The following is a 27,599-nucleotide window of genomic DNA, read 5'->3' on the forward strand; positions in this document are numbered from 1 at the left end:
TATGATTTGGTAGTTACCTAAGATATCTTTTGATGTGCCAGTTTTATTAAAATTAACTTCTTAGTTACTAGACAATTATTTACATAAAATGCCATATTGATGTTAACAAGATCAAAGTCAAAACTCTTAGGAAGTTATAAAAACTATTGAAAAGTGTTTTTCTTTTCCCCTTTGTTTCTGTAATAATGTTATTTTTTTAACTTTTAATTTCTGACTGCCTTGATCACATGAAATCTCTTTTTTTCCCCCAAGTTTTTACTTAAATTCCAGCTAGTTAACATACAGAGTAATACTAGTTTCAGGTATTTCTATACCTTATGAAATTTAAAAAAATTTTTCACTGTCTCTTCTGGCCATTATTATTGTTAGTTTCATGATTGTTACTGAAACTAATTTTATTGTATAAAAGAGTGGAATGTTAAAAAAATTCTCCACTTCGAGTATCAAATACACTATACAGTGATAAGGCCCAGGACTCACTTTTTAAATAAGCTCTAGAGGGAATTCTAATGCAGACTTGGCCTTGGGAAACAAAAGACTAAAGCTATGAAGATCCTTTTAATCCTACTAAGTCTTCCTTCTTTAAATCCATAGTTGCCAACCTTTCTCAATGAAATCAACAGATAAATCCTAATCTACTCAGCACTTTCTGTATCTTTGTACTGTTATCAAAGGATTACTTTGAGTTTGTCATTCTCAAACATGCCTTAATTCTTCTGGAATTGTGCACATTGTTTCTATACAACTAAATCATAAGGTTCTTTACATACAGGTGTTGGAAAACCTGAGATCTCATTTGGATTTAGACAATCACTTAATATGTATGATTTCAATTTCCTCCTTTTATAATGGTGTTCACAATACCTATTTTAGCTTTCTCACATTACTATATAGATTAGAATGAAAATTGCCTGTAAAATGTACTGCACTTTGGACATTTTATATGGTCCCAAAATAATAACAATGGCTACTCAAACCTTTTGAAAAATGCAACTCCATCAGTTCTTAAAATTAATAAAGTGTTTGTATTGTAGTACAAACATCTAGTTACATTTAAAACATAAAAGAATTAATTTTATATCTTTCTTATTATTTACATTCATATTACAAGTTTTTTGCCTCCTTTCCTTCTCCCCTTCATTCCTTTATACCTTTGAAGTTCTGGAAACTGATCAAAGAGATGGTTATGTCAAATGCTCATCTTTTCCTTTCTATATTTAAAGCTCCCAAGAACATTTTACATTCCTGTTTCAAGACGGTTGTCTTTTTGAAAATATCCAACATCACCAAGAAATAAGCTGAGAATCATAGGTTTCCTGAAAGGAAGTTCATCCAGCCTTTGAAAAGAACTTACAGTATGTATGTCTTCAACTTCATGGATAGTACAGATTCAAAAGAAGCAAAAATCTATATTAAGTTATTAAAGACATATTCTTTTTTTCTATTTCATGAAACTCAGTAGTAGTAAGTTTTTACAAAAAAGCATTTTTATCATATTTCTGTATACTGGCAATAAACAATCCAAAGCATGAAATTGAGAAAATTTTATTTACATAGCATCCATTTTAAAAGCATATAATCGGAATAAATTTAACCAAAGAAATGCAAGACTTGTACACTGAAAATTGCAAAACATTGTTGAAAGAAATTAAAGAAAACATCCCATGTTCGTGAATCAGAAGACTTACTGAGATGGCAGTACTTTCCAAATTCATACGCAGATTCAGCACAAGAAATACAGTGCTATAAATTTAAAGTTAATTGATTTTCAGAAAAGGGTACCAAGACATTTTAGTGGAGGAATAACTTTCTCAAGAAATGGTGTTGGGACAAGTGGATATCCACAGGAAAAAAAGTAGGTTCCTACATCATACCATATACAAAAATTAAACTGTAAATTGAAAACCTAAATGTAATAGCTAAAAGTATAAAACTTAACGGAAAACATAGGAGTAAATGTTTGTGACCTTGGATTTGGCAGTGGTTTCTTAGATATGACACCAAAAACACAGGCAACACACACATACACACAACAGATAAAATCTATTCAAAAGACACCACCCCAAAAGGGAGAAGACAATACAGAGCGTGAGAGAGTGTGAGTTACCTATCACATAAAGAACAAGTATCCAGAATATATAATGAACTCTAAAAACTCAATAATAAAAAGACAACCCATTTTTTAAAATGGGCTTAAGATTTGAACAGATATCTTTAAAGATATAATAAAGTAAGTAAGCACATGGAAACATTCTCAGTGTCAGTCACTATGGAAATGCAAATCAAAATCACAATGAGATACCACTCCACATCCCCAGAATGGCTAAAATCAAAGACAGATAATAACAAGGATGTGGAGAAATTGAAACTGCTATATTGCTGGTGGAATTATAAAATGGTGCAGTCCCTTTGGAAACCAGATTTGCAGTCCCTCAAAAGAGTTAAAAGAGTTACCACATAGCCCAGCAATTCCACCCTTAGAGAAATTAAAACATATGTCTCCACGAAAACTTGTACATAAATGTTCAAACTGTATTATTCATGACAGCTAAAGAAAACAAGCTTAATGTCCATCAACTGATTAATGGATGACCAAAATGTGGCATATCCATGCAATAGAATATGATGCAAAAATGTCCATTCCTAGGGTAGGCAGAATTACCATATGACCCAGCATTTCCACTAAAACCTGTGTTCACAGAAAAATGTTGCAAATATTCATAGCAGCATTCTTAGTAGCCAAAAAACATGGAAGCATGCCAAATGTCAACTGATGAATGGATAAACCAAATGTGGCCTGTACATACAACTGAATATTATCTGGCAATATAAGGAAAGAAGGGCTGCATCATGACACAACATGGATGAGCCATGGAAATATGCTAAGTAAAGGAATCTAATCAGAAAAAGCCACATACTCTACAATTCTGCTTATATAAAATGTTCAGAACAGGCAAATTCCTAGACAGAATGTACATTTGTGGTTGTCAGGAGCTGGGGAAAGGGATGAATGGGATATGACAGCTGATGGGCATGAAGTTTCTTTTGGAAATGTTGAAAATGTTCTGAAATCAGATAGTGGTGACTTTACAGTCTTATGAATATCTGAAAAGCCACCACACTGTACACTTTGAAGTGGTCGATCTTTGGTATGTGAATTATATTTCAGTACAATTTAACATTTTAAAATTATAGTTTAAAAAAAATCTAATGAGATAAGTAACAGAAGGCGAATAGCCCCATAAATCACCTTGGTTCATTTAGCCATCACTGAAGTGGTTTAAAAGTATTTTAAAAGTAAAAGTCTGATTTAACCCTTACTTGAGGTGGCAGTCCTTTAGAAGAAGAATCTAATAGAAATGTCATAGTTAGCCCTGGCTGCAGGCTTAATAAGGTAGTGCTTGTCTACATAACTGTTTAATAAATAAAAAATGTAACTGTCATCAGTTTGCTTTTATTATCACCAAGTGCCATTAATCTTAAACAATGCCAATGAAAAAATACTCCCTAAAAATTCTTTTGTTAATCCAGGTCAGGGTTTATCAATCTGGTCATTTGGGGCCAGATAATTCTTTGTTGTGGGAGACTGTTGTGTGCATCTTGGCATGTTTGGCTGCATCCCTGGGTGCCTACCCACTTGATGTCAGTAGCACTCTCTTATCCACAGTTATAAAAACCCAAAGTGCCTCCAGACATTGCCAGATGTTCCAGAGGCAAAATCACCAAGGCAGAGAACCACTGATAGAAATTCTAACTAAATGCTGTGGTTTCAATTAAATTTTAATAACATATATGTAAGCCTCAAAAATAAGTAATTTTTAATATCTTTTAATAAACATTGCATTCTATGGGGAAGTTAATTCATGTCTCCAACTCCTGTGGTACAATATAAACCCTACTTTTAAACAGTAGACTCAAAATATACAATGATAGTACCATAATTGTAAAAATACCTAAACAGAAATGGAGTAATTTAAATTCTATCATTCTGTATGCAGATTATTCTCTAAACCTTAAAAACCCTTTTTTGAAGCATTTTTTCCTTTTTTAAAAAATTTATAATGAAAAGGATTACTGTGTTTTTTCCTCTTTTGTATCATAATTTTATTTCAACTTTGCATTTAAAAATTTTTAATGGCATATTTTTCAATGTTTACATTTCTATCTGGCTCATATAATTTCATTTTATTTCAAGATTAATAAAACCTCTCTCATTCAGAGGACGGTGTTAAGAATGATGTATACCTGGTGTTAAATGTGCTAGATACACCACTGATTTCAGAGAAAGAGTAAGTACCTAACAAAATTGAGTGAGCATGTGTGAGGTATCATGCTAGGTGCTTTATATGTTATTTAATCTAACACAACAAACTGCCATTTATATATGAGGAAATAGAAGCTCAAATTTAACTTTTTCCTCAAATACTATTTAAAATTCTAAATAGCACGAATAATTTATATTGGCAGAATTTTTACTATCTCAGTCTTGGGCTGGTTATTGCTCTCTCAAAACCAAATAAGATAATGATATACTATTTGTATAATATAATTAATAACTTAAAAAAACAGGTGTGTCTGATACATAACATATTAATTTCAGGCATATAACATAATGATTTGATATTTGTGTGCATTGTGGAATGATCACCACAATAAGTCTAGTTAACGTCTGTCACCTTACGTGATCACACACACAAATCTTTTTTGTGATGAGAACTTTTTAATATCTACTCTCTTAGCAACTTTCAAATATGCAAAACATATTATTAACTTAGTCACTATGCTGTACCTTGCATCCCAATGACTTATGTTCCTCTTGGCCCCCTTCACCCATTTCTCCCATCCACCACTTTTGGCAACCACCAATCTGTCCTCTGTAGCTATGAACTCTATTTTTTGCTTTTGCGTTTTGTGTTTTATTTTTGTTTTTTAGATTCCACATATAAGTGAGATCACATAACCTGTCTCTGACTTATTTCACTTAGCATAATGCCCTCAGGGTCCATCTACATTGTTGCAAATGGCAAATTTCATTTTTTAAAAATGGCTGCATAATATTCTATTGTGTACATATACTGCATTTTCTTTATCCATTCATCCAACCATCTTAGGTTGTTTCCATATCATGACTATTGTAATATAATTAGTAATTTTAAATTTGTGCACTTTATTAGTTCTTAATTTAGTAAGAATTCCTTTCCAGGACATTAGTATACTTAGTGGCAAGACTATTGTCTTAAACTGTGGAACTATCAGTATATACACATATTTTAAAAGGAACCTTTTTAGACTAGAGTACTTGCATCTCTGGTAGATGCCTAGTCTGGTATGCATTTAATTAACCCTTGTTGAATGAATAAAGGATTAAGTTTGTGGCTTGCCTCGTCAACATGAACTCAAAGAAATATTGTTCAAAATGTTTCTATCAAGAGGATGTGGAGAAAGGGGATCCCTCCTACATTGTTGGTGGGAATGCAAGTTGGTACAGCCACTCTGGAAAACGGTGTGGAGGTCCCTTAAAAAGTTAAAAATTGAGCTACCCTATGACCCAGCCATTGCACTACTGGGTATTTACCCCAAAGATAAAGACGTAGTGAAGAGAAGGGCCATATGCACCCCAATGTTCATAGCAGCATTCTTCACAATAGCTAAATCGTGGAAGGAACCGAGATGCCCTTCAACAGATGACTGGATTAAGAAGTTGTGGTCCATATATACAATGGAATATTACTCAGCTATCAGAAAGAACGAGTTCTCAACATTTGCTGCGACATGGACGGCACTGGAGGAGATAATGCTAAGTGAAATAAGTCGAGCAGAGAAAGACAATTATATGGTTTCTCTCATCTATGGAACATAAGAACTAGGAAGATCGGTAGGGGAAGAAGGGGATAAAGAAAGGGGGGGTGATCAGAAGGGGGAATGAAGCATGAGAGACTATGGGCTCTGAGAAGCAAACTGAGGGCTTCAGAGGGGAGGGGGGTGGGGGAATGGGATGGACTGGTGATGGGTAGTAGGGAGGGCACGTATTGCATGGTGCACTGGGTGTTATGCGCAACTAATGAATCATCGAACTTTACATCAGAAACCAGGGATGTACTGTACGGTGACTAACATGATATAATAAAAAAAAACCTTAAAAAAGGTTTCTATAAGCAAAGCCTCAGTACACAATTTTAATTTGAAAGATAGGTTATAATAATAAGAAGAAGAGGTAGAATCATAAAATAAGTCCTAACCTAAAACTTAGGATGGGAAAGAAGCAAGACTGGCACCTTTTAAGTGAATTATATTTCTAAGGCAGAAAGCTAAATATCAAGAGGAAGTATGTGTGGCATTTTGCCTTGGGATAACAAATTTCTTAGCGTGGCCTCAGTAAAATTAAGCACATTAAGTGCTCCTTTGCCCCAGCCACAAAATGCAACATATCCAAATATTATGCCAAAACTTGCCATTGGTGGTTAGTCAGCGTTATAAAGTTCTTACATAGAAGCTGCCCTTGTCATGATATGAAAATCAACTGGGGAATCAGAATTTATGAACTTGAGCTTGAACTTTAAATAATTGGTTTGTCCTTTTAACAACAAAGCAACCTAGCCAGATTTATTCTTAACTCAGTAAATACAGACAGGGTGTGGTGGCCCTTAGCCAGCTAGGTGTATCTCTGCAATTCAAAAGATGACTAATGAAGTACTGTTTACATTTAAAACTAGAAAAAAAATTATCCTTAATGTATACTGTTTCCTTGACTAACTGGTGATTGAGGCTATTAATGCAAAGTATGAAAACTGAAAAAGTCTAGAGTTTAAAAGCAATAAAAGGCTATTCTTCCTGAACCCCTCCCATTTACCTCTAAGGTCTTAAAATGACGAAACGACTGGGGTTGGATTTCTGTGGGTATTCAACTACTTTGTCTATGTCTTCCCTTGGACACTGTGATTTATAGTGGGGAATATCAACTATATAGTCTCTCACAGTTCATACTGGCATGTTTAGCATGCCTCCCAATCAGTTGCTTATTATTCATGGATTCATTAGTTCATCCATTCACTCAAGAAACATTTATCATGGGGGTGCCTGGGTGGCTCAGTCGGTTAAGCATCTGCCTTCGGCTCAGGTCATGATCCCAGGGTCCTGGGATCGAGCCGCACATCGGGCTCCCTGCTTAACGAGGAGCCTGCTTCTGCCTCTCCCTCCGCACCTCTGTTTCCCCCACCCCGCCTCATGCTTTCTCTCACATATGTGCTCCCTCGCTCTCTCTCAAACAAATAAAATCTTAAAAAGAAAGAAAGAAAGAAAGAAAGAAAGAAAGAAAGAAAGAAAGAAAGAAAGAAAGAAAGAAAGAAAAAGAAAAAGAAACACTTATCAAGGACCACGCATTCTAACAAGGATAAAGTGACATGAGACAAATGTAATTGTCCATCAGTGGGTGTGTGGATTAGTAACTTGCAGTATATTCAATTTATACAACTGAACACTACCCAGTAGTTAAAATTGCATGAACCGTGGCTAGGTGTGCCACTATGATGTCTCAAAGACATGATGTTTAAGTAAAAAATAAAGACATTTGATAATATGCAATATTGGAAAGGGTGTGAGAAAATGGGCAGTTACTTCAGGGATATATGATATATTACAACCTCAAGGAAGGACGATTAGCAACCCATTATGATTAATATTACCATAAAAGTGTCAACTATAATTTATTCTATAGGTATATCTTGATGTATGGGAACTGACATAGGAACAAGAAAAGTTATTTCAATATTATTTGCTGTAGTAAAAGATGGATTGCTCATTCATAGAGGACAGGTTAAATAAATGATGTCCCAATGCATCTGGGACAAAAGAATAAGGAATCTCTTTGTACACTTTATGTAATTATCTCTAAGATGCATTGTAGAATGAACAAACAATAGGTGCGTTAACAGCATGCTACCTTTTAAGAAAAACAAAACAAAACAGGACTAGCTATGTATTTGCTTAATATGCATAGAACAACTCTGAAAGAATACAGAGGAGACAGGAAACACTTGTTTCTTCCAGGAAGTGAAACTGGGTGTTTGGGCACCCTTGAGGGAGAGAAACTTTTCAATGCATGTTCCTTTGAATCATTGGAATTTTGAACCATATCTAATCGTGAAAGGAAAAGACAATTGCACATTTTTAAAGATAATGTTGAGTGGGGAAAAAACTTAAAACACAGAAAATAATATACAGATAATCAAAATATAAACACACACATTGTAATGAAATATATACCACAGTCAGGATGGTGAGGTAGGAGAGGAGTGAATTGGACTAAAAAAGGTTGACCCAGGGAGCTTCAGTTATATATATGATGTTTCTTTTCTTAAAAAATCTGAAATACATATAGTCATATGTTAAGATATGTTAAATGTGGGTAATGGATAGATTGGGTGTTCATTATGTTAGTATCTATCCTTTTGTGTTTGTTTGAAATATTTTCTATTTTTAAAGGGAAAGTCGTGATCAGATATCCAGGACATATGTATTCATATTAAATATTTGTTGGCATTATCAAGGATCATAAAAATAAGGAAGAAATGGTTCCTCCCTTTTAAAGATTTAATCCCAATTAAGAGGAATAAGAATATTATTAAACAGGCTACACAGCAGATAGGAGAGCAGACAACCTCACCACCTAGAGGGGCAGCTCACCTTCTCTTTGGAGGGGAGAGGCATGATGAATTGTTACTTCTCACAGTGCCAAACTTTAGGTGAACTTAACCTCTCACACCGCTGGACAGTAGGTGAAGAAACTGGCCCTTCCACTTTAATCTTATGATGTCTCATCTGGCCCAAGTAATGCCTTACTGTCTACTCTATTTTAAAGTGTCCTTAGGTGGCCTTTTATGTCCTTCAAATGAAGATGATGACCTACATGAGGGAGAATCGTGGGCACACTAAGGACTCAATCTGGCTTTGGATCCTGCCAGTGCTTCCTACTGGCTGGCTGATCTTGAGCAAGTATCTTATTCTGTGACTGTTTCTTCAACTCTAAAATGAAAACCATAGTAGTACTTTGTCAGCACAGTGTGAAATAACACTTGCAAAGAATTGAAGACAATACCTAACATGTGGTAAGTGCTCAATTAATACTGTCTGTTATTATTCATTCTAGATATAATCTCCCTTTTAGCTTTATGCCCTTGCTCAGGCTATCACTTTTCCTGGCATTTTCACTGGTCACCTGTCAATACGCTACCAATTTTTCAAAATTCTTTTTTCCTGGTCTGCCCAACTGCATGTCATTTCTTTGTTCTCTGAGCCTTCATGGAACTGCAAAGCTTTTATGGTACTTCTACTCTGCCTTTCTGAAGTTATATGAGAACTTGTCTTCTTCCTATTTTATATACATATCTATCTATCTATCTATCTATCTATCTATCTATCTATCTATCTATATTTATCTATCTATCTATCTATCATCTATCTATCATCTATCTATAATCTATCATCTATCAACACACACACACACACACACACACACACACACACACACACACTAGCAGGATTCTTGCTGAAGGCAGACCAGGGTGATCAGACATCACCTGGGGGTTGGTAGAAGTGATATATGTGTATATATATATGTATATATGTATATGTATATGTATATATGTATATGTATATATGTATATGGTATATATATACACACATACATACATACACATATCACATACATACATGTATCACTGGACAGATTTTATTTAATTTCTTTTATTGCCTTTAATTTTTTTTTGTTGCCTATAATGGTTCTATGTACTTTCTCTGTAAGCATCTTTGCCATAGACATCTTTGCCATGAGCATTTTGCCAAGAACATTTTTGCTGCATAACTAATTGGCTGCAAGGCAATTTTGCTATAAAAGATAAAAAAATAACTGGTATGACAGTTTGGTTTCATTTCTCCATTGATGCAGTGCTCCCATTTTTATGTAAGTGTCAGCGCTCTTAATGGTCTACACAGTGGTGCAGTTTGCAACCCACGTTTCCCATGGAACTTGGGAACATCTATCAATAGACATGGGACAATATGCCAATAACAAACAGTGCAGAAGGCTTTCACAATGCAATACTAAGCTCAGTTACAAATACACATCCTAGTATTTGGAAACAGATACCTCTCAATGAAGAAAGAAATTTTAGTGAAAAAAGAACAGAGTGTAATGCTGAACAAGCAGATCAATCAACAAGCAAAAAAAAAAAAGTGTAATACTGTGAGAGGTGAAATAAAATGGGCTAACTTGTGACAAGGAGTTTTAAAATAGAGCTAGGAGGACATTAAGGAGATGGGCCTTATGCATGTCCCTAGCAGTGGAACCATGAACTTTTGAACTGGGCCAAACTGCAAATGTTCCAAGAATTCAGCCTGGACACCTGCAACTTGCTACAGTAAGAGATTTTGCTTAGTGACAGCCTTAGCCGCCAGTTATATTCAATCAAGATTAGCTTGCTGCCATCAACACCAATCAAAAATTCTTTTGTAAGCAACATACATAAGCATTCCCTTTTTGCTTTAAAAACCCTTGACTTTTGCTCCCTAGTGGGACACTATTTGGGCTGCAATCCAAATCTGTGCCCAGATTGCAATTCTTTGATCCCCAAAAAATGTTCTTGCTTAATTATTGCTTCCTGACAATTTTAAGTTGACAATACTATGAACAAAAGACTTTGAAGACAAGTGCTTAGGTACAATCCATAAAATAAGTTATTTGCAGTTTTGCCATGAATCTACACACATTATTATTCAAATATTTTGTATTTTGTGATATCTTTTTAATTTTGTTGTTCATTTTTCACATTTTATATGTCCTTTTTAATGTCCTTTTATTTGTGTGTGTGTGTGTGTGTGTGTGATTTTATCTTTTACAACAAAATTGATTGCCTTAAGACCAATTAGTTATGTGGTGAAAATGTTTGCAGAGAAAATGCTTGCAGGAAAGATGCTTATGGCAAAAATACTGCACATGCTTTGTAGTATTCCATCATATGGAATATTTCTATATCCATTTGCTCCTACAGTTTGCAATCATACTATTATGTGAAAACATATATATATTTTCTCTCCTTCCCTTTTCTCCACATTAAGTCATGAGTAAACTCCTATGCACAATAAAGGTTTTTCCATATAACCAAAGGTCTTAGGTAGAGAAAAACATTGCTATAATTTCTGTCGATGAGGAACCACCATCTGAAATACTATTTAGAACACATGAGTGCTTTTTATGCTCTTTCTCCTCTGGGCGTGTTGGTGTTTGGCCATATTTGGTCTCCTTTTACTTGCCTTTTTGGTCCCTCTAACTTAGCACTAGTTGTCTCCTTTTCCTTGCTTCTTGTGTAGTGTTTTTCATAGGCCTCGCTTTAGGAAATACATGTAACAAAGTTGCTATTGCCCCCAGCTTTTGTTTTCATTTTTTTCTTTCTTTTTCTTAACCTCCCCTTTCCTCTCTCCCATCCTTCAGTTTCAGGCTCTTAAGAAAAGTGTAATCATAGACTTAGTAAAAATATGTGCATTTTGCATCATCTCTTATACTTTTAGTAAGAACCTTGTGTTCTATTACCGGTTTTAGGAATCATCTCAGTACTAGCAGAAAGCTTTTGGGCTGTGGAGTGTTCTTATGATCCTAATTTTAAAACCTAGACCTATTTGCATGTTTTACCTTATTGCTGGGCCATAAGCTTTACACATCAACTTACCACGGCTGTGTCTCTCCAGGGACTCTATACTACCTCTATAGTGGCATAATATTTTGCAGTAATATACAGCTTTACAATTCCCACATATACGGTCTCATTACAGAGCTAGTTGATGGTTAAGCCAAATTAAAAGAGATCCTGGCTAGGAGCACTACACCCACTGTTCTAAACACATTGGCCAGAATATATACATGTTAACTTATTTATATTCTGCATAGTTTTAATCAGTCAACTTCCGATAGGTTAACAAAATTGCCAATATTTGACGACCCTTTGACAGAGTCTCTTCTTGACCAAATGTTAGACTCTGAATCCTCTTCCCAACTAGGCCTCAACTTTTGGTTCTTTCATGTTTGTCTCTGCATTGTCCCATTTTAGCAGGAATCCTGTTGAGTCAATTTAGCCAGTATCACCCTCCATATCTGACCACCCTCCATATCTGATTGGGTTCCTAATTTTCTAGCATGCCTCAAGTGATATCTGACCATCCTGGCCTGCCTTCAGCAGGNAGGTCGTTTACCTAGAATCCCGCCCCCTTATCCCTGAGGAGTCTTCTTAGTAATTTTCTACCTGCTGACGCCTACCTTGCTCATTTGTTATCCATTCTCACTTTTCCTTATGGCATTCAGAGTTTAGGCCAATCTCTCTCCCCTACTGCAAACTTCACCATAGTAATCCCTATACCTATCATAGCAGTCCCCCTGAATAAAGTCTGATTTACCATCCTCTAACAAGTGTCATTGAATAATTTTTTCTTCTAACACCTTTCACCTCTTCAACCTAATGTATATTAGGCATTACAGTAGACCCAGTGCACTCAGTGGTCATTAAGCGCAAACTCTCAGGAGGCAATAGTCCACTTAACATATGTTGTTTTCTCCTCTTCCTTCCTACCTTGCTTCTCTCTTTCTTGCTCCCTCTTTTTTTCTTATTTTTTCCCTCTCTTTGTCCTTCTTTCTTTTTTCATCCCATCACGTTCCATGGAGGATGTGAGGTGAAAACTTTGTTCTCATTACAATAGCATATTTAGAATTAAATGTTTTGGTGTAAAGCATGAGTTACCTAGATTCTGTCTCTCATATTATTATTTAGAAAACCAATCTCTTAAATTTGCCATTCTTGGGAGAACACATAATTCTGCATAATTACGGATTTTAAGACACTTGGAAGCTATCTTTTATATGCACCTTTTTGGATAATGACTTCTATTACATTAGGGGATAGATAAGTTTGAATGCCAATGATCACTTTCCTTTTTCAAATTGCTTTAATGGTTCAGATTTGACAAAAAGAATGTAGTTCCCAAGTGGTTTTATTATAAATTTTTACAATAACATGTATAGGTATTACTTAATATATTACTTTTTGTATGTTTAGTGCACAGAATCTGATTTCTGATGGAGAAATTTGCTCTTTACCTCATGGACTATTGGGAATAAACTGTTTCATAGAGTTTACCTGCTCTTAGTGGAAACTATTTTTTTGGGGGCTGGGGTAGGGGAGTGGGAGAGATAGAATCTTAAGCAGGCTCCATGCCCAATGCAGACCCTGACATGGGGCTTGACCTCACGACCCTGAGATCATGACCTGAGATGAAGTCAAGAGTCAGGCACTTAACTGAGTGAGCCACCCAGGCACAGTAGGAACTATTTTTATACAGGGTCTTAAAGATGAAAGAGAATAGCATACTGCGTGCTGCATGTTTTTCAAAATAACACCAGGGGTCACTGTAGGCTAGAAACCTTCAAACACATTTAGACATGCTGTGTTAACGTTAATCACAGGATTTTTATCTGAATACTTGCTTGTTGATGAGTTCATTGTTAATCCCTGGTTTCATAACAGCCCATATTACCTTGAATTATCTTTAAATTTTCCAATTTTAATTCAACTGTAAAATAAAAACCTCTTCCTTTAGAATGTTTAGAAGCTCTGCCACAATCAGATCAGTAATAACTATTATACTTCCAAGAAAGTTGGGAATTCCTTTTCTTCCATCAAAATTAGGTATGATAACATAGTTCAGTAGATAAAGCCAGATTTAAAATCAAGAAAGATGAATTCTTAACTTTGATGCATGTAGCATAATCTTTTTGCCTAAATTTCCATTTGGTAGGAAGAGGCTAAGTTAGAGGATTTCTAAAATCCTATCCAGCTGGTAGTTTTGTGATGGACACAATTCAATTTGAACATCTATTGCTTTCAGTATTCTAATAGTATACAGAAGGTCACAGAATTTTCCTCATGTTCAAAGAGGGTCATTTTGCCTAGTAATAGGCTTGGGAAAAATTGAACTAGACATAGGGCTATTTTAGAGATTTAAATCCAATAAAGAGACAGTTCTAGGATTGATGAGCAAAGGGGACAACATAAAACCTTTCCTTGAAAGGAGCCAAATCTCCACACAGCCTGACTCTAACGCTTTCCTTCAGATCACATGTTCATACATATCTCCATCTTTATTTATTTATTTATATTTATTTACTTAAGATTTCTTTTCATTTTTTTTATTATTATGTCCAGTTAGCCAACATATAGTACATCATTAGTTTTTGATGTAGTGTTCAATGATTCATTAGTTGCGTATAATACCCATGCTCATCACAACACATGCCCTACTTAATACCCATCACCCGGTTACCAGATCCCCCACCCCTTCCTTTCTGTAACCAGTTTGTTTCCCGGAGTCCAGAGTCTCTCATGGTTTGTCTCCCTCTCTGATTTCTTCCCATTCGGTGTTCCCTCCCTTCCCCTAAGTCCTCCATGCTATTCTTTATGTTCCACATATGAGTGAAACCATATGATAATTATCTTTCTCTGCTTGACTTATTTCACTTAGCATAATCCCCTCCAGTTCCATCCATGTCTATGCAAATGGTAGGTATTCATCCTTTCTAATGGCTGACTAATATTCCATTGTATATATGAACCACATCTTCTTTACCTATTTGTCTGTTGAAGGGCATCTTGGCTCCTTTCACAGTTTGGCTATTGTGGACATTGCTGCTATGAACATTGGGGCATGTGCCCCTTCGGATCACTACGTCTGTATCTTTGGGATCAATACCTAGTAGTGAAATTGCTGGGTCTTAGGGTAGCTTTTTTTTAATGTCCTGAGGAACCTACATACTGTTTTCCAGAGTGGCTCCCCTTTCTCCACATCCTCACCATCTGTTGTTTCCTGTCTTGTTAATTTCTACCATTCTAACTGGTGTGAGGTGGTATCTCGTTGTGGTTTTGATTTGTATTTCCCTGATGGCTAGTGATGTTGAACATTTTTTCATGTGTCTGTTAGCCATTTGTATGCCTTCTTTGGAGAAGTATTTCTTTATGTCTTCTGCCCATTTCTTGACTGGATTATTCGTTTTTTGGGTGTTGAGTTTGAGAAGTTCTTTATAGATCTTGGGTATGAGCCATTTACCTGACCTTAAGGGAAAAACTCTCATTTTTCCCATTGAGAATGACATTTGCTGTGGTCTTTTCATAGGCTTTTATGATATTCAGGTATGTTTCCTCTATCCCTATACTTTGAAGAGTTTTAATCAGGAAAGGATGCTGTATTTTGTCAAATGCTTTTTCTGCATCAGTTGAAAGGATCATATGGTTCTTGTCTTCTTTTGTTAATGTGCTCTATCACGTTGATTGATTTGCAAATGTTGAACCACCCTTGCATCACAGAAATAAATCCCATCTGGTCGTGATGGATAATGCTTTTAATGTACTGTTGGAGCCTATTGGCTAGGATCTTGGTGAGTATTTCAGCATCCATGTTCACCAGGGATATTGATCTGTAATTCTCCTTTTTGATGGGGTCTTTGCCTGGTTTTGGGATTAGGGTAATGCTGGCCTGTAGAACGAGTTTGGAAGTTTTCCTTCCATTTCTATTTTTTGAAACAGCTTCAGGAGAATAGGTATTATTTCTTCTTTAAATGTTTGGTAGAATTCCCTTGGGACTCCATCTGGCCCTGGACTCTTGTTTTTTTGGAAGGTTTTTTTTATTACTGTTCTAATTTCTTTACTGGTTATTGGTCTGTTCACATTGTCTATTTCTTCCTGTTTCAGTCTTAGTAGTTTATAAGTTTCAGGAATGCATCCATTTCTTCCATATTGCTTCATTTGTTGGCATATAGTTGCTGGTAATCATTTCTAATAATTATTTCTATTTCCTTGGTGTTAGTCTTGATCTCTCCCCTTTCGTTCATGCTTTTATCGATTTGGGTACTTTCCCTTTTCTTTTGGATAAGTCTGGCCAGAGGTTTATCAATGTTACTAATTCTTTCAAAGAACCATCTTCTAGTTTCATTGATCTGCTCTACTGTATTTCTGGTCTCTAATTTATTGATTTTTCCTCTAATCTTTATTATTTCTCTTCTCCTGATTGGTTTAGGCTTTATTTGCTGTTCTTCCTCCAGGTCCTTTAGGTGTAAGGTTAGCTTATGGATTTGGGATTTTTCTAATTTTTTGAGAGAGGCTTGGATGGCTATGTATTTCCCTCTTAGGACTGCCTTTGCAGTATCCCATAGGTTTTGGACTGATGTGTTTTCATTCTCATTCATTTAAATGAATTGTTTAAGTTCTTTAATTTCCTGGTTGACCATCCATTCTTTAGCAGGATGCTCTTTAACTTCCAAGTATTTGAGTTCTTTCCACATTTCTCTTGTGGCAAAGCACTGTGGTCTGAAAATATGCAGGGAATAATCTCAATCTTTTGGTATCAGTTGAGAACTGATTTGTGATCCAGTATGTCTGTTCTGGAGAAAGTTCCATGTTCATTTGAGAAACATGAGTATTCTGTTGTTTTAGGGTGGAATGTTCTGTATGTATCTATGAGTCCATCTGGTCCAATGTGTCATTCAAAGCTCTTATTTCTTTGTTGATCTTCTGCTTAGATGATTGGTCCACTGCTGTGAATGGAGCGTTGAGGTCTCCTACTATTAATGTATTTATTATCATCAATGCTTCTTTATTTTGGTTATTAATTGGCTTATATAATTGGCTGCTCCCTTTTGAGGGGCATAGATATTTACAATTGTTAGATCTTCTTGTTGGATAGACCCTTTAAGTATGATATAGTGTCCCTCTACATCTATTACTACAGTCTTTGGTTTATTTTATTTTATTTTTTAAAGATTTTATTTATTTGACAGAGAGAGAGAAACACAGTGAGCACACAAGCAGGGGGAGCAGCAGAAGGAGAGGGAGAAACAGGCTCTCCACTGAGCGGGGAACCTGATGAGGGACCCAGTCCCAGGGCCCTGGGATCATGTCCTGAGCTGAAGGCAGACGCTTAACCAACTGAGACACCCTGGTACCCTTGTCTTTGTTTTAAAATCTAATTTGTCTGATATGAGAATTGCTACCCCAGCTTTCTTTTGAGGTCCATTAGCATGGTAAATCATTCTCCATCCCCTCATTTTCAATCTGGAGATGTCTTTAGGTTCAAAATGAGTATCTTGTAGATAGCATATGGATGGGTCCTGCTTTTTTATCCAGTCTGAAACCCTGTGTCTTTTCATGGGAGCATTCAGCCCATTTACATTCAGAGTAACTATTGAAAGATGAATTTAGCACCATTGTATTGCCTGTAAAGTCCCTGTTTCTGTAGATTTTCTCTGTTTCTTCCTGGTCTGTGTGACTCTTGGGGTCTCTCTTTGCTTAGAGAATCCCCCTTAATATTTCTTGCAAGGCTGGCTTGGTGGTCAAATATTCTTTCAGTTTCTGCCTGTCCTGAAAGCTGTTTATCTCTCCTTATGTTCTGAATGACAGCCTTCCTGGATAAAGCATTCTTGGCTGTATGTTCTTTTCATTTATTACCCTGAATATGTCTTGCCAGCCCTTTCTGGCTTGCCAGGTTTTTGTGGACAGATCTGATGTTATTCTGATGTTCCTCCCTCCATATGCAAGGGACCTCCTCTTCCTGGCTATTCTCAGGACAGTTTCTTTGGCTGTAAAATTTGCAAGCTTCACTTTTATATGACAGGGTGTTGATCTATTTTATTTGATTTTGGGAGGGGCCCTCTCAGCCTCTCAAACTTGAATGCTTGTTTCCTTCCCCAGATTAGGATAATTCTCAGCTATGATTTGCTCAAATATACCTTCTAGCCCTCTCTCTCTCTTTCTACCCCCTAGGGGATCCCAATAATTCTGACATTGGAATGTTTCATGGCATCATTAGTCTCTCCAATCCTTTCTTCATGTACTACTAGCAGCCTATCTCTGTTTTCCTCAACTTCCTTTCCATCAGCTTATCTTCTAGATAACTAATTCTCTCTTCTGCCTCATTTACTCTTGCTGTTAAAATATCCAGTTTAGACTGCATCTCATTCATAGCATTTTTTATTTTGGCCTGATTAGATCTCCTTTCTGCTTTTAGGGATTCTATTTTGTCACTAATGCTTTTTTCAAACCTAGCTATTGACTTTATGATTGCTATCCTGAATTCTATCTCTGACATCTTGCTTGTATCCATATCCATTAGTTCCATGACAGAGGACATTGTCTCTGTTTCTTTTCTTTGTTGAGAGCTCCTCCTCCTAGTCATTCTGTTGAGGGATAGTTGAGTGAATGATCAGAGTCCAAAATATTAACCCTAGCAAGATGCACCCTAGCAAAATCCGGAGTGGTCAGAAGCCACCACCAAAAAACAAAGCCAAAATGAAACACAAGAATAAAATTATAAAATTAAAAAAATTTTAAAAAGTGGGGTGGTGGTGGAAAGAGCTATAATCTCTCAGTGTGGACAAAGCAGGCTGTTTCGGTTGTTCCTGAATGTATTTTGGTCTCTGTGTTAGAAGACACTATGTCCCAAAAATTATAAAGAAAGTAAAACTTGTATATATAAAGGTAAAATTGAATGGAGTGACAAAAGGACTAAAATAAAGCATATATCTATAAAAAATATAGGTGTGAAAAAATAAAAGTTGAAAAGTGACTATGAAATATTAGTTGATATAATAAACATCTAGTTGAAGTGAGGAGAAAGTAAAAAGAAAAAACAGAGAAAAAAGTGTAAGTAAAAGAGAAAAAAAAGAAAAGGAGAATTTTCTCTGAAAAATAAACAAGTCATGGGTTGCACCTGAAGCTCAATATATAATTTTCCCCTGGTGTTGGGATTTTATGGTCTTAAGAGATCCATAGGATTGTCATCCACCTGTTCTTCCAGCCCCTCTTCTGGGGGAGGGCCCTGCCCTGCTGTTTCTCAGGTAACCTTGCCTGTGTGGAGTTGCCCCACCCCGTCATGCGGATGGGCTCAGTGGCAACCAGTCTTCTGTGTAGCTTTTGTTATCTGGGGACTTTCTGTGCCTCTTCAGAGGATGAGGGCAAAAACGGCCACACCCAAACCTCTGGCCCAGAGCAGAAAATTCAGTCTTCCCTCTTTACTAAACCCTCCAGGACAAACAGTCTCCACTTCTGTATGTGCCACCAAAAACCGCAGCCTCCCACAGTGCAGGTCCACAGCAACTCTCTCAGAGGTAGTTCCAGGGGCCCGGGAGTGCCATTGCCCTTTGTGATTCTAAAACCTCGAGCAGCAGAGTGTTCATGTGCACACCTGAAGCTCCTGGATTATGACTAGGTGACACTCTAGTCCTTTCCAGGCTGCTACGACTCTGAGATTTTACCCGGTCAGGCGCAGGTTCCAGACTTTTTCAGGCTGCTCAAGAAAAGAGCAATGATCGACTGGCCTGGCTCATGGTTTATAGCAATCGGAGCTGAGAGTCCCTTCCTGGGCTTGCTGATCATTACCTGCTTCCTGGCTCCACTACTCGGGCACTCTACTGGTTCAGGAACCCCTTTTTGCTCTGTGTTTCCTTGTATCCCGAGACCACAATGCCCTACCTAGAATTCTGCCCTTTCATTTCCAGAGTCCCTTTCAGAGAGGGATGTCTCTCACTAGAGCAGATTTCTGTGGGTTCCAATTTTGCACTCCGGTGTTATATCACTTTCCAGGAGTCAGCTTATGGATGCTCCCTAGCCCTTCCATTTATCTTCTGATATCTCCCTGCAGATTCATGACTCCACACATCTTACCTTGCAAAAAGCATTTACTTTTCTGCTTGTAGAGCTCCAGATATATATTCTTATGTCTCAGGCTGATTTCATGGGTATTCAAAATGGTTTGATAGATATCCAGCTAAATTCAGGGGACCAGTTGAAATGGAGTCCCCTACTCCCCTGCCATCTTGCCAGTACACCTTCATCTCAATTTAATAAGATATAATTCCCTCACCATCCAGCATGAGGTTACCCTCTATTCCCCAGCAACTCCTTGAACATACCCACGCCAATGGATAAAATCAATGAAACATTTCTCTACATCAAGGTCTTGAACTAAGGCTTTAGGGGACTTCCTCAGGTTTTGTTCAGCTGTGTCCACAAGTTCCTCCAACTGTAGGTCTTTGCTTAAGCCAGTCCTACTCCATGGAACTGTTGCCCTACATAAATTAATAAGCCACTTTCATTCCCCTGCTAATGCTCATTCCCTCAAAAAGCTTTTTGGCCCTCCTTTATTACCTATTCTCAAAACACAGATTCATGTGTTTAGTGAACACTCACAGCAATTAGTGTCACTAAGCTATTGTCTGTGCCACCCACCTTACACTCTCACATGCATTGTCTTGCACCTTAATCTAGTTATTATACACAGGTATACATGAAAAGCAGCCAAATCACATGCTATAGCACAGACCCTCAATCAACAGCCTAACATAGAACTACTTCCAGAGGGCAAGTAAATTTGGAGGGCAGAATAAAACATAATTGTTTATTTTGACCTCATAGGACTTGTGGATTATTTATTATATCAATGACAGAATTTTCCTACTTTTTGGCCACATATAATTTACCTCAGTGTTACTTAAATCTGGTTATATACTTCTTTAGCATTAGATCTCATAAACCCCAAACACTTCTCAGTTTTTCAAATGCATAAGGACTAAGCGAACCAAAGTCTATACCTGGCAACATATTAGTCTAATAATGTGTTTAAAAATAAAGAGAATCACTATCAATCTTACAATGCATATTTCTTCTTATTCTTATCTAGTTAAAAAAATGGGGTGGAGGAGTTATTGAAAAACTAACAAATCATCCTTAAGAATATCTGGATTTAATTATGGGGAGTCCACAAATCAGAGGAACACCTAGAGCTGATTTCATTCCAGCTGGAGAAACAATTGCTTTTCTTCACTTCTCCTCTCAATAAGTGAGTATTTGCTGAGCAATAACTGGTGTCTTGGTGATTTTATAATGCTTAGCCTTGAGCATTTTATAAAACCTCAACACTCTCTTTCTTGAAGCAAAGCTATAACTTATTTGAATGCTTGTTTACCCACTGCATTCCACTATGGAATTCCACTTCAATTTCTACATTCCTGATGCGACACTTTCGTAAACCCAATTGGTAATTCCAGAGACTAATTTTTTATAGTTGGGAATTCAGTATAGGAAAAGTGTGGAGAAATTCCCTTGTATCTGGTGTTGAAACCTTAGGGCATTCACAATGATGCTCATCTCCCACTATCCTCATATTGACTATAGCAGTATTAAAAGATCCAGTGTATGGGGCGCCTGGGTGGCTCTGTCATTAAGCGTCTACCTTTGGCTCAGGGTGTGATCCCAGAGTCCTGGGATCGAGCCCCACATCAGGCTTCTCCGCTGGGAACCTGCTTCTTCCTCTCCCACTCCCCCTGCTTGTGTTCCCTCTCTTGCTGGCTGTCTCTCTCTCTGTCTAATGAATAAATAAAATCTTTAAAAAAAAAATATGGGGCGCCTGGGTGGCTCTAATGAATAAATAAAATCTTTAAAAAAAAATATGGGGCGCCTGGGTGGCTCAGTCATTAAACATCTGCCTTCGGCTCTGGTCTTGATCCCAGAGTTCTGGGATCGAGCCCCATGTCAGGCTCTTCCGCTGGGAGCCTGCTTCTTCCTCTCCCACTCACCCTGCTTGTGTTCCCTCTCTCGCTGGCTGTCTCTATCTCTGTGAAATAAATAAATAAAATCTTTAAAAAAAAAAATAAAGGATCCAGTGTAAGAACCAAGCCATAGAAGTAGTTGAAGGTAAGTGTAAAGGGAAAACCACTCCTGTGTCTCCTCTACCTGATACTCTACTGCAACACTGCTTCACTCTAATACCAGATGTGTGGTTTATCTACACATCAAGCAATTCTGTGACAGCAGCTGGGTGTTTTACAATGTAACTCAATTAAACACTGTCTACCTAAAGGTGGCATTAGATCTCATAGGTTAAAGATTCAGTCCTACAAGATTGCTATTCCCCCAATTCCCCTTCTTATGCAGCAAAATATACAAATGAATCCTACTAAAGGCAAAGAGATGCATGATATTTTGAGATCCCATCTACTTTGATAATTCCATAATCAAGAGAAGATATGCACCCCCACATTCATAGCATTATTTATAATTGCCAAGACAAAGAAACAACCTAAATGTTCATAGACAGATGAATGGATAAAGAAAATGTTACATAGATAGATAGATAGATAGATAGATAGATAGATAGATAGAGGAATATTATTCAGCCATCAAAAGAAGGAAATCCAGCCATTTGTGAAATATGCCAGACAGAGAAAAAGACAAATACTTTATGGTACCACTTATTTGTGGAATCTTAAAAAAAAAAAAAAAGTAAAACTCATAGAAACAGTAAAAAGGAGTTGCCAGGGGCTGAGGTGGGGGAAATAGGGAGAGTTTGGTAAAAGGGTACAAACTTTTAGTTCTAAGATGAGGTTATGGAAAAACCATTAACTTTATTTAATACAATTTGGACATGTAAGTTAACTATTTCAACTGTAAATTTTTGAAATCCAGATACAGACAGAATATTTCAATAAAATCTAGAGCCTGAATTGAGAGATACTACTTCAAGTGTAAAACACAGTGGATTTTGAAGATTTAGTATGAAAGATACAAAATATATGGATAAGACTTTTTTATATTGATTACACATTGAAATAATATTTTGATTATTTGTGTTAAAATCTATTAAAATTGGGGTGCCTGAGTGGTGCAGTCGGTTTGGCACCTGACTCTTTTCAGCTCAGGTTATGATCTCAGGGATTGAACCAAGCGGCTCCATGCTCAGCACAGAGTATGGCTGAGGTTCTCTCTCCCTCTCCCTTGCCCCCTCAACTTGCACACATTCGCACACTCTCTCTCCAAGAATATATATATATATATATATGCTAAAATTAGCTTCAGCTTTTTAATGTGGCTCCTAGACAACTTATAATGACATATGTAGTTAGCATCACCTTCCCACAGAACAGTGCTGACCTAGAGCCATTTTTAGAGGAACTCATATATGTTACATATTTTTCCTGTAGTTTTGGGCATCCTTGAACTAAATTTTAGCTACATTTTAATGTGAGGGTATAGAGCTTCAAGCTTTGGGGTTTCTCTTGGGATATAGAACATATGTCTTGTAATTTTATTTTCATGATTTTGGATAAGAGACCAAAAAAAACTGAATTCAAACAACTCCTTGTCTTGGTTAAATACTCTTGAGGTTTCCCCACTTACAGCTCTTTGATTTGGCTGTCTGTAGATCTATTCAGGGTACATTGGAGTTTCCTACAAAGGGTCAGAAGAGGTTCACATGACTATGAAAGAGAAAGTAAAATGTTCATAAAATGCACATTACATGATGATATGGCTTCATGTATGTGCTCTTCAGTAATAAAAATCGTATGCACTTCAGTGATAAAAATCACCTTGCTGAAAATGTGTTAAATAATACGCTTTGGCCAGATGTGATCACAGATATTTTCTGTGTGGCTCTATTGTTTTTTAAAAGATTATTTATAAAAGTGTTTCTAAATGGAGTTACTTACCATACATATTGACAGAATTGTGTTGAATATTTAATATATAAAGTCTATTCAAATTAGCAATTTAACACATTCAGCAAAATGGATTGATTAATGATTACCTTTGTCTCTATCTACCAGGTTTAGATGAAGTTGATGTATTCATTTTAATTTAATTTCTTAAGAGGTAATATGCACATTTTGAAAAATTAAGAAAAACAAAGTATTCAGTGAAAGTCTCTTTTCCAGTCCTGTTCTCTATCCATCTGGTTCCCAACAACCCTCCAAAACACACAAATTGATGACCACATACTCAATGTTATTATTTTTGGTGCATGTGTGCACAGTTTCTTTAACATATACTAGTAAATCCTGATAATCTTAAATTTCCGTTTTTACACGAAAGGTAGAATACTGAAAGCACTTTTAAGCACATAGCTTTTTTTCATATAACATGTCTTACAGATCTTTTTGTGTCAGTAAATGGAGCCCTTCCATTTCTGTTTTACAACTATATAGTACTCCCTGAACAAATGTACTATAATTTATCTAACCAGGCTCCCATTGATAGACACTTGGGTTGTTTCCAGTAACAATTCCACAGTGAATAATCTTGCATGTAGTCATTTCATCTGTATATCCACAGAGCTAGAATTATGCACAAAAAGTATAATCATTTTTATTTTTAGTTGATATTACCAAAATGCCCTCCAAAATGGAATTTGAATTTTACAGGAGTATAAGAGTGTTTATTTCCCCATTGATGTTTTCTAACTTTTACTTTTTTTGTTGTTTTTTTCTTACAATGTCACAACCAGGATATTATATGGACACAGTCAAGATACAAAACATTTCCATCACCACAAAGATCCTTCGTTTTGCCCTTCTATAGACATACCACTTGCCTCTCACTCAAACCCTCTCATTAACTCCTGACAACCACTAATTTGTTCTCCATTTCTATCATTTTGTCATTTGAAGAATGTTATATACATGGAATTATGCAATGTGTAATGTTTTGTATTGTTTTCTTTCACCAGTATAATTCTCTGGCAATTCATCTAGGTTGTTGCATAGATCAATAGTATCATTCTTTTTTATTGCTGAGTAGCATTTCACATACCACAGTTTGCTTAGCCATTCACCCATTGAAGGGTACCTGTGTTGATACCAACTTTTGGCTATTACCAATAGAGTTGCTATAAAAACTTGTGTATATGTTTTTGTGTGAACATAAATTTTCATGTCTCTGGGATAAATGTCCAGGAGTGCAATTGCTGGGTCATATGGTAGTTGCATGTTTTGATTTTTAAGGAACTGCCAAAATGCTTTTCAAAGTGGCTCTGCCATTTTTATATTCCTGCCAGCAATGTACGTGTGATCCAGTTTGTCCAAATCTTCACCCACATTTGGTATTATCACTATTGTTTTTTAAATTTAACCTGATAGATGTGCAATAACATCTTATTTTTGTTTTAACTTGCATTTCTCTAGTGACTAATGGAATTGAACATCTTTTCAGGTGCCTATCTGCCATCCATATGTCCTCTCTGGTGAAATGTCTCTTTATGTCTTTTGTTTATTTTCTAATTGGATTTTCTGTTTACTGTAAGGTTTTGAAAGTTCCTTATATATTGTAGGTAGTAGTCCTTTGTTGAATATGTGGTTTATAAATGTTTTCTGAGATCATTCCTTGTTGCAACATGTGAATTATATTTCTAAATCATTAGACTGGAGAAACATTAGTGGATTAAAGCACAGATTATATAACATTATTAGTAGGTTTTCAGTGCATAGTCCACTTCCCATTCATTGGTTAACCATCTAAACTGTGAAATTGAGTGTTATGACAGAGCATTTTATCTTTTGATGTTTAATCAGTACCCATTATTCAGTTAACATACTGGGTAACAGTTACATGTTTGCTTTTAAGTTTCTCTGAAATAAAAGGTGCCTGATACCTGACATATTTAAGGAATCTGGTGTTTTAAATTATGGTAATGACAACAAATATGGTGCATTCCTTATTTTACTTAATCTACCCAATCTCTGAAAGATACTATAGTTGACCCTTGAACAACACAGTGTGCCCTGTGCATTGAAAATCTGCATATAACTTTTGACTACCACAAAACTGAACTACTAATTGCCTACTGTTGACTGGAAGCCCTACTGGTAACATAAAACATCAATTAACACATATTTTGTATGTTATATATATTATCCTGTATTCTTACAATGAAGTCAGCTAGAGAAAAAATGTGATTAAAAATGATTAAGAAAGAAAAAATACATTTATAGTAATGTATTGTAAAAAAATCTATGTATAAGTGGACTCACAAACTCATATTGCTCAAGAGTCAACTGTATTGTTACTTTTATTTTACAGATAAATAAATCAAAGCTTAAAAAGATTAGCTCAGGTTGCCCAGCAGCAGAAATAAAATTTAAACCAGGTCTAAATCATTCCAGAAACTCTTAGCTACCATTCAGTATTGTGTTTTTTTGCTAGGTTTTGCTGCAGAATGGTCTGGCTTTTAAAGAAGTCACGTTACAAGTTGTTATGTGCCTTCACCCAAAGGAGGTCTGAGAGAAATACCATCAAGAGACTCTGAATGGATTTCCACTTTTGGCCATGGTGGAATAAGAGGGGTTGGGTTTGCCCTCAAGACCACACTAACAGAGCTTGAAAGTAAGCCTCAAAAAGATCAAGTGGATTTCATGTAATTTACCTGCTCCTTAGAACTGAAACCTAAAAACACTTAAAGGAACACCAAAAACCAACATCCAATAACATAAAACTCACAGTGTTGGCATCTAATCATAGATTGCCAGGTGTACAAACAAACACTAAATCATGTTTCAATGCCCAGGAAGAAAAATTTAAGACACAGATGCAGAAATGACATAGCTAATACAATCAGCAGACAAAACACTAAAGATGTACTTCATATGCTCAAGAAGGTTAGAGAAAAGCATGCATTTGATGAAGAGCAATGGAAACTATAAAATGATCCAAATTAAACTTCTAGGTGTGAAAAATATAACATCAGAGATGAAAAAACTGTGCAGAAGCTTTTTATTTTGATGAAGTCTGACGAGTTCATTTTTTCCTTTGTTTCTCTTGCCCTTGGAGATGTGTCATGAAAAAAGTTGCTGTGGCCGATGTCAAAGAGGTTGCTGCCTATGTTCTCCTTTAGGATTTTGATGGATTCCTGTCTCACATTGAGGTCTTTCATCCATTTGGAGTTTACCTTTGTGTATGGTGTGAGAGAGTGGTCAAGTTTCATTCTTTTGCATGTAGCTGTCCAATTTTCCCAGCACCATTTATTGAAGAGATTGTCTTTTTTCCACTGGATGTCTTTTCCTGCTTTGTCAAAGATTAGTTGCCCAAAGAGGTGAGGGTCCATTTCTGGGTTCTCTATTCTGTTCCATTGGTCTGTGTGTCTGTTTTTGTGCCAGTACCTTGCTGTCTTTGAAAAAGCTTCTGCACAACCAAGGAAACAGTCAAAAAAACCAAGAGGCAGCCCATGGAATGGGAGAAGATATTTGTAAATGACACTACAGATAAAAGACTGGTATCCAAGATCTACAAAGAACTTCTCAAACTCAATACACAAGAAACAAATAAATCACAAAATGGGCAGAAGATATGAACAGACACTTTTCCAGTGAAGACATACAAATGGCTAACAGACACATGAAAAAATGTTCAAAATCATTAACCACCAGGGAAATTCCAATCAAAACCACACTGAAATACCACCTTACGCCAGTTAGAATGGCAAAAATTGACAAGGCAAGAAACAACAAATGTTGGAGAGGATATGGAGAAAGGGGATCCCTCCTACATTGCTGGTGGGAATGCAAGTTGGTACATCCACTTTGGAGAACAGTGTGGAGGTCCCTTAAAAAGTTAAAAATTGAGCTACCCTATGATCCAGCAATTGTACTACTGGGTATTTACCCCAAACATACAGATGTAGTGAAGAGAAGGGCCATATCCACCCCACTGTTCATAGCAGCATTGTCCACAATAGCTAAATCATGGAAG

The 27,599-nt window shown here is 36.4% G+C and overlaps 1 long non-coding RNA gene across 1 annotated transcript in view; it reads left to right on the plus strand.

Moving 5' to 3' along the window:
• The window catches only part of LOC103677421, a 33,618-nt gene extending 6,938 nt beyond the window's left edge, over positions 1-26,680 (plus strand). Inside the window, exons 2-4 of the long non-coding RNA XR_572398.2 lie at positions 8,858-9,104; positions 20,764-20,922; positions 26,058-26,680. This is a non-coding gene — a long non-coding RNA (uncharacterized LOC103677421). The remainder of the gene's footprint in view (positions 1-8,857; positions 9,105-20,763; positions 20,923-26,057) is intronic.
• Positions 26,681-27,599: the final 919 nt, after the last annotated feature.

This window comes from Ursus maritimus, unplaced genomic scaffold (assembly GCF_017311325.1).
Source record: "Ursus maritimus isolate PB19 unplaced genomic scaffold, ASM1731132v1 scaffold_9, whole genome shotgun sequence".
In the NCBI taxonomy this organism is placed as follows: Eukaryota; Metazoa; Chordata; class Mammalia; order Carnivora; family Ursidae; genus Ursus; species Ursus maritimus.